This window comes from Piliocolobus tephrosceles, chromosome 21 (assembly GCF_002776525.5).
Source record: "Piliocolobus tephrosceles isolate RC106 chromosome 21, ASM277652v3, whole genome shotgun sequence".
NCBI classification, from domain to species: domain Eukaryota; kingdom Metazoa; phylum Chordata; class Mammalia; order Primates; family Cercopithecidae; genus Piliocolobus; species Piliocolobus tephrosceles.
In genome coordinates this window covers 32,557,738-32,574,304 of record NC_045454.1, presented here as the reverse complement: position 1 = coordinate 32,574,304, position 16,567 = coordinate 32,557,738, and the positions used below count along the sequence as shown (strand labels likewise).

General features: G+C 42.4%; 2 pseudogenes; both read left to right on the top strand.

The window, feature by feature from the left end:
* The first annotated feature begins 4,029 nt into the window (after positions 1-4,029).
* On the top strand, positions 4,030-6,361 carry LOC111524835 (annotated as a pseudogene).
* Positions 5,266-8,703, top strand: LOC111524842 (annotated as a pseudogene).
* The last annotated feature ends 7,864 nt before the right edge of the window (positions 8,704-16,567 follow it).

Here is a 16,567-nt window from a genome sequence, read left to right as displayed (position 1 = left end):
ACACAGTACTTTGTAGGTTTTGATGAGAAAGTTGTTTTTTTTTTTTTTTTTTTTATGTACTAAACAATTAGTATTAACTGGAGAGTTTGCTTATCAATACAACTTTCAGATCAGTTAATTAAGATAAAAGGCATTCAGTATCCACAGGTGAGAGGATTAAGTCAGTTCGTGTTCTTTTTCTCTGCTTGTAAAAGAAAAATATTAAATTCTTACACAAAGTGTGGCAAATATTTGCTAAAAAATATATCTCAGAAATTAAATTTTTAGGAGAGCTAATGGTAAGTGAAATTTTTTAAATTTAATTTTCTATGATATAGCACAACTTAATGTTTCCGTGCATAATCTTCTGTTTTTAAGTGTGAATGTTAAAGTTTGTAAAATAATAAAATGACCTCTGTGGATCTAAAATGTGGAATATTTCTTTTTTATATTGATATTACAATTTGAAAACATTTCTCAGTCTTATATAGTTTCTTTAGTGGGTGAAGTTCAGTCTAGAGTTTCTATTCTTAGTCACCTAACTGTAGCCAACTTATTGATCATTTTCTCTGGAGAACTTGGAGATCATGGCAACTTTTGATTGAAACATATCCTATTAGTTTGCTCACAAACTTGTTTACTGTGTACAAAGAGTGGCCAGTCATGAGACCATAAACAACAACTGCCCTTTTAGTGTCTTTTATGCAGTTATTATCTGTAATAAATAAATATTTATTCTGTAAAACATGACTTTGGAAGTGTGTATACATTGTCAAATGTTTAATTCTAGATAATTAATGCTTTACCTCTCATAGTTAACATTTTTGTGGTGAGAGCATGTGACATAGTCTTAGCACTTTTCAAAAATACAAATACGTTATTATGAACTATAGTCACCATGCTGTACAAAAAATCTTTTGAAATTATTTCTCCTATTCAAGTATAATTAAGTATTTTTTGCTGACATCTTTCCAAAACCCCCTTCTAAATACCTTGGTATCTGGTGGTCACCATTTTACTTTCTACTTCAATGAGATTACGTTTTTTTAGGATCAATGTGTAAGTAAAATTATGAAATAATCTTTCTGTCCCGGACGCCGTGGCTCACGTCTGTAATCTTAGCTCTTTGGGAGGCCGAGGCGGACAGATCACAAAGTCAGGAGTTTGAGACTAGCCTGGCCAATGTGGTGAAACCCCCTCTACTGAAAACAGAAAATTAGCTGGACATGGAGGCGGGCGCCTGTAGTCCCAGCTGAGGCAGGAGGGTCTCTTGAACCTGGGAGGCAGAGGTTGCAGTAAGCCAAGATTGCGCCACTGCACTCCAGCCTGGGCGACAGAGCAAGACTCTGTCACAAAAATAATAATAATCTTTATGTGCCTAGCCCATTTCAGGTAATGTGATGTCCTCCAGGTTAATCCATGTGATTGAAAATAATAGAATTTTCTTTTTTGAAGATAAGTAGTATTCCATTGTTTATATATATCATATTGTCTTTTTTTTTTTTTTTTTTTTCTTTTTGAGACGGAGTCTTGCTCTGTAGCCCAGGGTGGAGTGCAGTAGTGCCATCTCGGCTCACTGCAGCCTCCACCTTCCGGGTTCAAGCAATTCTCCTGTTTTGTTTTGGATATATATCCAATATTACAATTGCTGTATTATATGATAGTTTTATTTTAAATTTTTTGAGACTTCTCTATTTTTTATTTGTTTTTGTGTGTTTGTTTTGAGATGGAGTTTCACTCTTGTTGCCAGGCTGGAGTGCAATGGCGTGATCTTGGCTCACCGCAACCTCTGCCTCCCAGATTCAAGCGGTTCTCCTCCCTCAGCCTCCCGAGTAGCTGGGATTACAGGCATGCGCTACCACACTTGGCTAATTTTGTATTTTTAGTAGAGACACGGTTTCTCCGTGTTGGTCAGGCTGGTCTCGAACTCCGGACCTCAGGTGATCCACCTGCTTCGGCATCCCAAAGTGCTGGGATTACAGGCGTGAGCCACTGTGCCCAGCCTATTTTGTTTTTTATAATGGTTGTTTTCATTTGCATTCAAACCAACAATGTGTAAGCATTCCTTTTTCTTCACACCTGTACTAATATTTTCTTCTTTTTAATAAGTCATTCAAACAGAAGTGAGTTGATAATCATAGTTTTATTTATTTATTTATTTTTTGCTTTCCTTTTCCTGGTAATAATTGATATTGAACATTTTTTATATCTCTTGCCTATGTCTTTTTTGAAAAATATTTAAGCCTTTAACTCGTTTTTAGTATTATTTGTTTTTTGTTCTATAATTGAGTTTCTTATATATTTTGATATTAAACGCCGGTCACATGTATAATTTGCACATATTTTCTCCCATTTTTTAGTTGTCTCATCCTGTTGATTGTATCAGATTCTGTGCAGCAACTTTTTAATTTGAAGTAATCTGACTCCTCTATTTTTTCTTTGGTTCCCTGGGATTCTGAGGTTACATTTGAGAAAGCCACTGTCCACACTAATGTTATGGGGCTTTCACTGTATATTTTTTGTACTAGTTTCAGAATTTCAAGCCTTACATTTAAATATCTAATTTATTTTAAGTTGATTTTTTTATATGGTGTGAGATGAGGGTCTAATTTTATTGCTCTGCATATGGCTATAAAGTTTTCTTAATGCCATTTATTGAAGATACTGTCATTTCCCTAAAAGAGTGTCACCTATTAATATAATCAGCTATAAGTATATGAATATATTTCTCATTTCTCTCCTGCTCCATTAGCTTATGTGTCTTTTTTTAATTGAACTATCATACAGTTTTGGTTACTATAGGTTTGTAGCATATTTCAAATCCAGGTAGGTTAATACCTTCGGCCTTTTTTGTTTTTTGTTTTTTGTTTTTTTTTTTTTGAGACGGAGTCTTGCTCTGTCACCCAGGCTGGAGTGCAGTGGCCGGATCTCAGCTCACTGCAAGCTCCGCCGCCCGGGTTTACGCCATTCTCCTGCCTCAGCCTCCCTTGTAGCTGGGACTACAGGCGCCGCCACCTCGCCCAGCTAATTTTTTGTATTTTTTTTAGTAGAGACGAGGTTTCACCGTATTAGCCAGGATGGTCTCGATCTCCTGACCTCGTGATCCGCCCGTCTCGGCCTCCCAAAGTGCTGGGATTACAGGCTTGAGCCACCGCGCCCGGCCCCTTTTTTGTTTTGTTTGATTGCTTTTGCTATTCAGGGTCTTCTATGGTACCATATAAATTTTAGATATATATTTTTAAGTTCCTATGAAGTTTGTCACTGGTATTTTTATAGAGGTTGCATTATATTTGTAAATCATTTTGTGTAATGCAGATATTTAACAATATTAATGCCAATTCATATTTTTATTTGTGTATTATGTATTACTTTAATATTATTGAGATTATAATGTAAGGTGTTTTGACTTTTTGGTTACATTTATCTCAAAGTGTAGTTACTATAGTTATTGTAGATAGGATTGTTTTTCAATTTTATTTTGAGATAGTTAATTGTTTACAAAAATGCTACTGACTTTTGCATGTGGATTTTGTATTCTGTAAATTTAATGAATTTGTTTGTTAGTTTCTCGTAGTTCTTAGTAAAGTCTTAGGCTTTTCTATACTTAAGATTATGTCTTCTGCAAATAATAATAATTTAACTTTTTTTTCCAATCTGGATGCCTTTGATTTTATTCTCTAATTTCTCTGTCTTGGACATTTCATACTATGTTTAGTAAGACTGAAGAGAGTGGTCATCCTTGTCTTGTTCTAGCTTTCAGAGTAAAAGCTTACATTTCCCTGTTTAGTATGCTGTTTACTGTGCACTTTTTTGTTATATATGGCATTTATTGGCTTGAGGTGCATTTGTCCTATACTTAATTTTTTCAGAGATTTATCATTAGGGAATGTGTCAAACTTTTATTCTGCATCTATTTAAATGTTAGAGTTGTGAAATCACAACTAACTCCACATAAATACAAAACATCCTCAGAGACTACCATGAACATCTCCACACAGGCAAACTAAAAAATTTAGAGAAAATAGATAAACTCCTGGATACACACAACCTCTCAAGATTGAACCAGAAAGAAGCAAAAATCTTGAACACAGCAAAAATTAATAAAATGTAAAATGAAATTATACATTTAGCAATAGAAATTATACATTATAGAATAGTAATAGAAATATATACATTGGTATTAGAAAACCCACCAACCATGAATAGCCCTAGATCAGATGAATTCACAACCAAATTCTACCACATATACAAAGACAAGCCAGTACTAATCCTCTGTACTCCAAAAAATCAAGGTGGGATTTCTTCCTAACTCTTTATATAAAACCAGTATCATCTTGATACCAAAATCTAGTGAAGACACAACAACAACAGCAACTGTAGGCCAATATTTTGGGTGATCATTAAAACAAAAATTCTCCATAAAGTATTAGCAAGCTGAGTTCATAATCAAATTAAAAAACTTTCTCACAATCATGGGAGCTTTAATTCATGAATGCAAGAATGTTTCATCATATGCAAGTCAATAAATGTGATTCATCAAGTAAAGATGATTAAAAGCAAACATGATTATCACAATAGATGCAGAAAAAGCATTCAAAAAATCCAATATTTATAAAAATATTCTCAACAAACTAGGCATTAAAGAAACATCTCAAAATAGTAAAGCCATCTGTGACAAATCTTCAGCTGAAATCATACTGAACAGGAAACAGCTGGGTGAACTCTCCATACGAATAAAAATAAGAATATCCACTCTAAACACTCATATTCAACATAGTTCTGGAAGTCCTAGCTAGAGCGATTAAACAAGATAAATAAATAAAAGGGATCTAAATAAAAGAGAAAGTCAAATTATCCTCACAGATTATATAATTCTCTACCTGGGAAACTGGAGATGTCACAAAAAGACCTAAGCCTAAAAAATGACTTAAGCAAAGTCTCAGGATACAAAATTAACATACACAAATGACTAGCTTTTCTGTACATGAATAACATTCAAGCTGAGAACAAAATCAAAAACACAGTTATGGTCGTTGACAGAGCCTGAGTCCTGTCCTCTCGCTCTCCTCCCCGGACAGCATGAGTTTCACCACTCGCTCCACCTTCTTCACCAACTACCGGTCCCTGGGCTCTGTCCAGGCACCTGGATGGTCAGCAGTGCAGCCAGCGTCTATGCAGGCATGGGGGGCTCTGGTTCCCAGATCTCTGTGTCCTGCTTCACCAGCTTCCGAGGCAGCATGGGGTCCAGGGTCCTGACTGCAGGGATGGCCGGGGGTCTGACAGGAATGGGAGGCATCCAGAATGAGAAGACCATGCAAAACCTGAACTACTGCCTGGTCTCCTACCTGGACAGAGTGAGGAGCCTGAGGACCGAGAACCGGAAAGTGGAGGGCAAAATCCGGGAGCACCTGCAGAAGATGGGACCCCAGGTCAGAGACAAGCCATTACTTCAAGACCATCGAGGACCTGAGGGCTCAGATCTTCACAAATATTGTGGACAATGTCCACATCATTCTGCAGATCAACAATGTCCATCTTGTTGCTGATGACTTTAGAGTCAAGTATAAGACAGAGTTGGCCATGCGCCAGTCTGTGGAGAGCGACATCCATGGGCTTTGCAAAGTCATTGATGACACCTGTGTCACTTGGCTGCAGCTGGAGACAGATCAAGGCTCTCATGGAGGAGCTGCTCTTTATGAAGAAGAACCATGAAGAGGAAGTAAAAGGACTGTAAGCTCAGGTTGATAGCTCTGGGCTGACCATGGAGGTAGTTGCCCCAAAGCTCAGGACCCTGCCAAGATCATGGCAGACATCCGGGCCCAATACAACGAGCTGACTCAGAAGAACCGAGAGGAGTTGGACAAGTACTAGTCTCAGCAGATTGAGGAGAGCACTACAGTGGTCACCACACAGTCCGCCAAGGCTGTAGCTGCTGAGATGATGTTCACAGATCTTAGATGTGCAGTCCAGTCCTTGGAGATTGACCTGGACTCAATGAGAAATCTGAAGGCTAGCTTGGAGAACAGCCTGAGGGAGGTGGAGGCCTGCTACACCCTGCAGATGGAGCAGATCAATGGGATCCTGCTGCACCTGGAGTCAGAGCTGGCACAGACCTGGGCAGAGGGGGCAGTGCCAGGCCCAGGAGAAGACCCTGCTGAACATCAAGATCAAGCTGGAGGCTGAGATCACCATCTATTGCCGCCTGCTGGAAGATGGTGAAGACTTCAATCCCAGTGATGCCCTGGACAGCAGCAACTCCATGCAAATCATCCAAAAGACCACCACCCGCCAGACAGTGTATGGCAAAGTGGTGTCTGAGACCAACGACACCAAAGTTCTGAGACATTAAGCCAGCAGAAGGAGGATACCCTTTGGGGAGCAGGAGGCCAATAAAAAATTCAGAGGTAAAAATAAGTAAATAAAAGAACACAGTTCTGTTTACAATAGCCACAAAGAAAAAATAACATACTTAGGAATACATTAAACGAAGGAGGTAAAATATCTCTATAAAGAAAACAACAAAACACTGCTGAAAGAAATCAGACAAAACACAAATAAATGGAAAAACATTTCATGCTCATGAATTTGAAGATTTAATATAATTAACATGTCCATGCCACTTAAAGCAACCTGCAGATTGTTATTCCTATCAAACTATCAATGCCATTTTTATAGAATTAGGAAAAAAACTATTCTAAAATTTATATGGGGGAATTTTTTAAAAAGCCAAAATAGCTTTCCAACTTGGACCCGGCAGAATGGCTCCCGCAAAGAATGGTGGCGAGAAGAAAAAGGGCCCTTCTGCCATCAACGAGGTGGTGACCCGAGAATGCACCATCAACATTCACAAGCACATCCATGGCGTGGGCTTCAAGAAGCATGCCCCTAGGGCGCCCAAAGAGATTTGGAAATTTGCCATGAAGGAAATGGGAACTCCAGATGTGCGCATTGATACCAGGCTCAACAAAGCTGTCTGGGCCAAAGGAATAAGGAATGTCTCATACCGAATCCGTGTGTGGGTGTCCAGAAAACGTAATGAGGATGACGATTCACCAAATAAGCTCTATACTTTGGTTACCTATGTACCTGTTACCACTTTCAAAAATCTACAGTCAATGTGGATGAGAACTAATCACTGATTGTCAAATACATCAAATAAAGTTATAAAATTGAAAAAAAAAAAAAAAGCCAAGATAGGCAATGCAACATTAAACAAACAAACAAAATAAAACCAGGAGGCATCGAATTACCTGACTTCAAACTGTGCTACAAGCTACAGTCATCAGTATAACATGGTTCTGGTACAAAAATGGACACATAGACTGTATTGGTCCATTTTTATGCTGCTAATAAAGACAAACCTGAGACTGGGTAATTTATAAAAGAAAGGTTTGATTGACTCACAGTTCAATGTGACTAGGGAGGCCTCACATTCATGATGGAAGCCAAAGGGATAGCAAGACATGGCAGCAGGCAAGAGTGAGCATATGCAGAAGAACTCCCTTTTATAAAATCATCGGATCTTAAGAGGCTTATTCATTACCCAGAGAGCTGCATGGGAAAACCTACCCCGATGATTTAATCACCTCCCACCCAGACCCTCCCATGACATGTGGGGATTATTACAATTCAAGGTGAGATTTGGGTGGGGACACAGAGCCAAACCATATGGAACAGAAGATAGAGCCCTGAAATAAAGCTACACTCGCACAACCTACTTTTGATAAAGTCAACAGAAATAGAAAATAACTCCCTGTCTAAGAAATGATACTGGGAAAACTCGTTAGTCATATGCAGAAGAAAAAAAATACCCCACCTCTCACAATGTAAACAATATATCACAATATAGTTTAAAAACTGCAAGACTTTGAGCTATTAAAACCCCTAGAAGAACATGTAGAAAGTACTCTTCTAGACACAGGGCTCTAGAAAAAAAATTATAACTAACACCTTAGAAGTTAAAGAAACAAAAATAAAAACATGTTGAGGTTGTGGAGAAAAGGGAATCTATATACACTGTTGGTGAAAATGCAAATTAATTCAACCCCTGTAGAACACAGTTTGAAGATTTCTCAAATAACTAAAATAGAATTGCTATTTGACCCATTAATCGCATTAATGGGTATATACCCATAGAATAAGAAATTATTTTACCAAAAAGACACTGGCACTCACATGTTTACTGCGGCACTATTCACCATAGAAAAGACAGAATTAAACTAGGTACCCATGAATCTTAGATTCATGTTCTTTGTTAATTTGCTTAGAATAAAGACCTTCTACCAGCTTGAAGGACAGCCTGAGGAACGTGGAAGCCCTCTAAGCCCTGCAGATGGAGCAGCTCAATGGGATCCTGCTGCACCTGTAGTCAGAGCTGGCAGAAACCCAGGCAGAGGGACAGCGCCAGGCCCAGGAGTAGGAGACCCTGCTGAACATCAAAGTCAAGCTGGAGGCTGAGATCGTCACCTACGGCTGCCTGCTGGAAGATGGCAAGAACTTCAATCTTGGTGATGCCCTGGACAGCAGCAACTCCATGCAAATCATCCAAAAGAAAACCACCCGCCAGAGAGTTGATGGCAAAGAGCTGTCTGAGATCAACAAAGTGCTGTCTGAGTCAGCAGAAGCAGGGTACCCTTTGGGGAACAGGAGGCCAATAAAAAGTTCAGATGTCAAAAAAAAAAAAAGAATAAAGGCCTTCTGCTGCATCCATGTTGCTGCAAAGAACGTCTTTTTCTGTGGTTTCTTAGTATTGCATGGTATATAAGTATTTCAGATGCTACATGTTCTCATTTATAAGTGGGTGCTAAACATTGGGTGAACATGGAAACAAACGCTGGGAATTCTAAAACAAAAAAAAAAAAATGCCAAGACAAGCACTGAAAAACTACTTATCAGGTATGAGGTACATTACTTGGACAATGGGATTATTAAGTGTCCAAACCTCGACATAATGCAGTATACTTATGTTACAAATCTGCCCATGTACCCCCATGAATCTAAAATAAAAATAATAAAATGCTTTGTGGTATAATGGCATGTTACATTTCTCCAGTTTTGGGTTAATAGTTGAAATTAGGAGTGAAAGACACAGAATTATGTCTCTTTTGGGTATAGAGGTGAATGTTTTTATACCAGATATGCCCAAGTTTTATGAGCTAATGTCTCTGAAAGCTCTTGGTTTATAGCCCAAAAAGTGTTTTATCCCCAAGTGTGCAGCTAAAATAAATGGATACATCTTTATATTTTATTTATTAACTGTGCACTATAATTTGTTACTCTACTCTTTTTGGGGGAAAATGTGGTCTAATCACATTTCTTTTTTAGAATAAACCATTTTTGAAAATGTGAGGCTGTGAAAATCATGTTAAATTCCTGAATTAGGAAAAGAATTATTTATTTATTTATTTATTTATTTATTTATTTATTTATTTATTTATTTTGAGGAGTCTGACTCTGTCACCAAGGCTTGAGTGCAGTGGCGTGAACTCAGCTCACTGCAACCTCCGCCTCCCAGGTTCAAGCAAATCTCCTGCCTCAGCCTTTTGAGTAGCTAGAATTATAGATATCTGCCACCCGCTCAGTTAATTTTTGTATTTTTAGTAGAGATGGGGTTTTGCCATGTTGGCCAGGCTGGTCTCAAACTCCTGACTTCAGGTGATCTGTCTGCCTCCTCCCAAAGTGCTAGAATTACAGGTATGAGCCACTCCGCCTAGCAAGGAAACATTTTTTTTTTAAGCATAAAAGTCTTATGGTCGTGGCCGGGCGCGGTGGCTCAAGCCTGTAATCCCAGCACTTTGGGAGGCCGAGACAGGCGGATCACGAGGTCAGGAGATCGAGACCATCCTGGCTAACACGGTGAAACCCCGTCTCTACTAAAAAATACAAAAAACTACCCGGGCGAGGTGGCGGGCGCCTGTAGTCCCAGCTACTCGGGAGGCTGAGGCAGGAGAATGGCATAAACCCGGGAGGTGGAGCTTGCAGTGAGCTGAGATCCAGCCACTGCACTCCAGCCTGGGCGACACAGCGAGACTCCGTCTCAAAAAAAAAAAAAAAAGTCTTATGGTCGTATACCAAAAATGATGAAATACACAGTATGGGTTATTTATGACTACACTACTGCAACCACTCTATCACAACCATTCTGGTGATGAAAAAATAATTGATTAGAAGGTACTGTTGGAATACTTTTCTGATTCCATTGCAGTGTTAAATTCTTTTTTTATTATTATTATTATTTGTCACATAGAAGTCCGTACTTCAACAAAAGATGTCAAGAATTTCAAGTTAATATCCTCACACATATATTCTTAGTAGAAGGTCACTGGTGTGTTTGCAATCAAGGTGTAGCATTTCTGGTTTTGGTGTGCTACTTTGATTGTGTAAAATAGAAAGACCGCAAGTAAAGTGGAGTCAACCATGACTTCTAGTTTCTACAGCAACAACAGCTGAATCCTTGTGTTATGTCAACTAGAAGTAACGACAGTATTTTATTTTATTTTATTTTATTTTATTTTATTTTATTTTATTTTACTTTACTTTATTTTATTTTATTTATTTAGAAATAGAGTTTCACGTTTGTTGCCCAGGCTGGAGTGTGAGATTAAGAACTTCACCAGTGGGGTGGGTTTATGAAAGAGGGTGACAATCCTTACTGTTGGTTGGGTGTGCACATGAGAGTCACAATAACTTCTGTGTGCTGGGCCACGTTGTGAAACGCTGTATAACCCAAGGGCTCTGGACAGTGTGCAAGACAGTTGCTGTGTGCTCTGGAAACTCGTGCTGGTATGGAGTCAGGATCTTACTCATTGCCCTAGGTACAAGAGTCAACATCTCTCCTATTGGCTGGGTTCAGGTATGAAAGTCCTCATTGTCCCTGTGTGCTGTCTCCAGAAATGAGTCAGCATCACACCTGTGGCCAGGCCTATGTACGACAGTCACAATTCCAACTGTGTACTCCTGTGAGATCCAGGACCTCACCAGTGGGCTGTGTCCATGTTTGAGGGCGACAATTCTGGCAGCTGAGTGTGAATATGATAGTCATAATATCATCTGAGTGCTGTTTTGTTTGTTTGTTTTTTGAGACAGAGTCTTGCTCTGTCACTCAGGCTGGATGACAATATGTCATTGCCGAGATGTGCAATGGCGCAATCTCGGCTCACTGCAACCCCCACCTCCCGGGTTCAAGAGATTCTCCTGCCTCAGCCTCCCGAGTAGCTGGGATTACAGTCATGCGCCACCACACCTGGCTAATTTTTGTGTTTTTAGTAGAGACGGGGTTTCACCATGTTGGCCAGACTGGTCTCAAACTCCTGACCTCAGGTGATCTGCCTGCTTCGGCCCCCCAAAGTACTCGGATTACAGGTGTGAGCCTGCTCCTGTGTTCTGTTATGACACTTTCTGTACCACTCAAGGTTTATATGATATGTGTGAGTGTGATAATCCTCTGTTATCTTCATAAAAGTAGGAGACCCAGGACCTTACCAGTTGCCCTAAACGTATCTATGAGAGTCAAAATCCCTCCTATTGGCTGGGTACAAGAATGAGAGTTATTTTCACAGCTGTGAGTTGAGCCCAGGTATGTCACACTCTCACCTGTGGGAAGGAACAAGGCAAAAGAGTCACATCACCTAGGTGCTGGGCCCAGTGTTATGTCACAATTCCTCCTGTAGGCAGGGCCCAGGCAGGAGAGGCGAGTTACCTCACCTAGGTGATGGAACCAGTGATATAATTCCTTCTGTGGGCCAGGCCCAGGCAGGAGTGTCATCTCACCTGTATACTGTGCCCAGAAATATGTCGCAATCTTTTGTGCATAAAGGCCCCCAAAAATAAGTGAAATGACCTAGATTTTAGGCCCATAGATCTGTCACAAAGCCTTCTGTGGGCAGAGCCTGGGCAGGAAAGTGATATATCACTGGATGCAGCATGTAGCTGATGTCACTCTCCTTCCTGAACTCTGTCCCCAAGGGACATTGTGACACATCACTGGGCACAGCACACAGGTGATGTGACTTTTTTTTGCCTGGGCCCTGATCTCAGGGGGCATTGTGACCTATCGCCTTGCCCAGTACCCAGGGCAGGTATTAAGCAGGAGAGGAGACTAACACCACCTAGATGCTGGGCTCAGGTACACGTCAGAATCCCAGCTGTGAGCAAATCCGGGGAGGAGAAGAGTAACATCTGGGTGCTGGGCCCAGCGATACGTCACAATGCAACCTGGGGCCAGGCAAAAGAGAAGAGTCATATTACCTAGGTGCTAGGCCCAGCGATGTGTCACAATCACCAACTGGGCAGGTCCTAGACAGGAGAGGAGAGTCACATCACCTAGGTGCTGAGTCTGGTAATGTGTCACAGTCCCAGAGCAGGGAGGGGGCAGGAGAGGAGGTTCACATCATCTAGAGGATTGGCCCAGACAGATGTCACAGTTTCTCCTTTGGGTAGTGCTAAAGCAAGAGGGTTACATTACCTGGGTGCTGAGCCCAGCAATATTTTACAATCCGGAGGGCGGGGCTCAGGCAGAGAGGAGATTCATATCACATGGTTGATGGGCCCAGCGACATGTCACAGTGCCCTCTGTAGAAAGTGCACAGGCAGGAGAATCACATTACCTGGGTGCTGGGTCGAGGAATATGTCACAATTTTCTCTGTAGGCAGGGCCCAGGCAGGAGAGGAGAGCCACATCACCTAGGTGCTGGGTTCAATGATATGTCAAGTTCCCTTGAGGGCAGGGCTCAGGCAGGAGAGTCACATAACCTAGGTGCTCGGACTGAGTATATGTCACAATCCCATTTGTGGGCTTGGCCCAGGCAGGAGAGTCAAATCATTCAGATTCTGGGCAAAAATATCTTTCACAATTACACCCGCAGAAAGGTCCAGGGACGACATTTACGATCCTGCACATGTCCCGGGTTATGTGTGAGAGCCAATATCTCCTGTGGGTTGGGTCCAAGAATGCAAAGCAGTCTCAGTGCTGGACTGAATGCCTGCATGAGAGCCCCAATGCTACCTGAGGTCCAAGAGTCATTATTCCCCCTGCGGACCAGATCCATGTGTAAGAGTCACAATTCCAACCTTTGACTCACTCTTGGTGTGACATTAAAACCTCAACAGTGGTCTGTGTCCATCTGGAAGGGTGACAATCCTTACAGTCAGCTGGGTGTGCATGGGAGAGTCACAATCTCTTCAGCATGGTTGTCCCTATTGACACTTTCGGTGTCACTTGAGGAATTTATATGTTATGTGTGAATGTTGTCTTTCTCTTTGACTTTGGTACAAGTAGGAGACCCAGGACCTTATCCATTGTTGTGAGCCAACCTATGAGAGTGAAAATCTCTTCTCTTGGCTGCATCCCGGTATACAAGTCATTGTAGCATGTGTATACCTATATGGGCTCGGGTATATTTAATAATCCCATCTATGGGCAGAGATGATGCAGGAGAGTCACATCACCTAGGTTCTGGGCCCAGTGATATATTCAGAATAAATGAATTACAATTTTTAAAACAAAGAGTAAAATAACAGGCCGGATGCGGTGGCTCATGCCTGTAATCCCAACACTTTGGGAGGCCAAGGCAGGTGAATCACCTGAGGTCGAGAGTCCAAGACCAGCCTGGCCAACATGGTGAAACCTTGTCTCTGACAAAATTACAAAATTAGCAAGGCATGGAGGCAGGTGCCTGTCGTCCCAGCTACTCAGGAGGCTGAGGCAGGAGAATCGCTTGAACCCGGGAGGCGGAGGTTGCAGTGAGCCAAGTTTGTGCCATTGCACTCCAGCCTGGGCAACAGAGCGAGACTTCACAGTCTCAAAATAAATAAATAAATAATAAAAATAAAATAAATAAATAATTAATAATATCCAGATGAAACAGTTATCTGCATGTTCAAGTTGTTTAACTTATATCATTCAAAAACTATAAATTTTTATAAACGATTGAAAAACTATTAAAAATATATCAATTTCTTGTTTTTAGTTTTAAAATACTGTCATGTGGCCGGGTGCAGTGGCTCACACCTGTAATCCCAGCACTTTGAGAGGCCAAGGTGGGCAGATAACCTGAGGTCGGGAGTTCGAGACCAGCCTGACCAACATGGAGAAACCTGGATTCAGTCAAAAGTTGAAATTGTGACTCTCCTACGTGAATCTTTTCCACAGGTTGGATAATGACTCTCAGACCAGGATTTAGAACTTATTGCTGGTGAGGCTGTGACTCCTTTACTGCAGGCAGGATTGGGGATCTTATGCACAAATCCAGTTAACCCTTGAGACTTTGACTCATGTACTTGGACCAAACTCACAGGCATCGACTCTCATACCTGAAGCCAGGACATGTGTGGGATTGTTAAGCTCTTCTCTGGGCCTTTCCACAGATGTGGTTGTGATATATACCTTTGCCCAGCACCTGAGTGAGGTGCCTCTCCTGCCTGGGTCCGGCTCCTAAATAGGATTGTGAGATATACCTGGACCCAAGCTCTCAGGTGATATGACTCTCCTGCGTGGGCCCTGTCACAAGGGGGGATTTTGCTATACTGCTGGACGTAGTATGTAGGTGATGTGACTCTCCTTTCCTATCTGGGCTGTACTTACAGGGGAGACTGTGATACATCACTGAGCCCAGCACCTAGGTGATATAACTCTGCTGCCTGGGCCCTGCCCACACAGGGCATTATGGTATATTGCTGGGCCCAACACCCAGGTGATGTGACTCTTTTCTGGGCCTTGTCCTCAGGGTGCATGGTGATCTATCACTGGATCTAGCACACGGTTGATGTAAATCTCCTGCCTGCGTCTTGCCCATAGGAGATATTGTAACATATCACTGGGCTCAGCACTCAGGTGATATGCCTCTCCTGCCAGGGCTCTGCCTACATTGGGGACTGTGACATATTACAGGGGCCAACACCTTTGCGATGCGTCTCCTTTTCTTCCTTGGTCCTACTCTCAAAGAAATTTGTAACTTATTGCTGGGCCAAGCACCCAGGTGATGGGACACTTCTTCCTGGGCCCCGCCCACAGAATTTCTGGGGCAGAAATTGTAACATATTTCTGGGCCCAGAACCAAGGTGGTATAATTCTTTTGCCTCAGCTTTGCCCACAAAAAGGATTGTGACAGATTCCTGGCCCAGCATCCAGGTTAGGTGACTCTCTTGCCCTGTCTCTGCCCACATGTGGGATTGTGACATATCAGTGGGCCCAGAACCAAGGTGATGTGAGTCTCCTGTCTGTGCCCTGCCCACAGGGGAGATTGTGACACATTGGTGGGCTCACCATCCAAGTGACGTGAGTCTCTTGCTTGGATTTTACCCAAAGAAAGTATCGTGACACATCTGTGGATGTGACTTTTCTGCTTGATCCCTGCCCGCATTTGAAATTGGGGCATACGTCTGTTTCCATCACCTAGGCGATGGAGCTCTCCTTGCCGGTCCCTGTCCAAATGGAGGATTGTAACATACACCTGCTTCCAGCACCTAGGTAATGTGACTCCCCTGCCTGGACCCTGCCTCCAGGTAATTGTGACATACACCTGAACCCATCTTCTGAGTCGTGTTGCTCTTCCTCCTGGATCCTGCCCAGAGGGTAGATTGTGGCATGCACCTGCACCCAGCACCGAGGTGACGTTACACTTTGCCCGGACCTAAAACACAAAAAAGATTTTGACAGATTTCTTAGCTCAGCACCTAAGATGTGTGACTCCGCTGCCTAGGCTAAAGCCACAAGTGGGATTACATAAAACTGGGCCAAGTCCTGAGGTGATGTGAGCCTTTTTTAGGTCAAGTTCTCAGGGGGGACTGACATATACCTGGGCTCAGGAATTACGGTGATGTGGCTGTCCTGCATGGGCCCAATCCACAGCGGAGATTGTGACATATACCTGGGCCCAGCCCACAGGTCATGCGACTCTGTCACCTAGGTCAAGGCCACAAATGGGATAGTGACATATAGTTGAACCAAGCACCTATGTGTTCTGACTCTCATGCCTGGCCAAAGTCACAAGGGGCATTGTGACCATACCTGGGCCCAGCACTTAGATGATGTGAGTCTTTAGCCTGAGCCCAGCCCACAGGGAGTATTGCGACACATACCCGGACTCGGCACCTATGGGAGCTGTATATCTAACCTGGGCCAAGCTGACGGAAGAGACTGGACAATATACCAGGGTTAAGCACCTAGACGATGTGGCTCTCTCACCTGGGACCTGCCCGTAGCAGGGACTGTGGCATGCACGTGGTCTCAGTACCTAGGCGATGTAACTCTTCCGCCTGGGCCAAGGCCATAGGCGGGATTGTGATGTACGGCTGGTTCCAGAACGTAGGTGATATGAATCTCCAACATGAGCCCAAGCAACAGGAGGGAATGTGACACATACCTGGGTGGGCCCGGTACCTAGGTGATATGGCGCTCTTGCCTGGGACCTACCAAACAGGGGATTGTAATATACCTGGGCCCCGCGCCCAGGTGATGTGACTCTTCCGCTGGGCCTCGACCATAGGAGAGATGGTGACAGATACATGGGCCCAGACTTCAGGTGATGTAGCTCTTCTGCCTGAGCCACGCCCACAGGGGGAACCATGAGATTTTTTTTTTTTTTTTTTT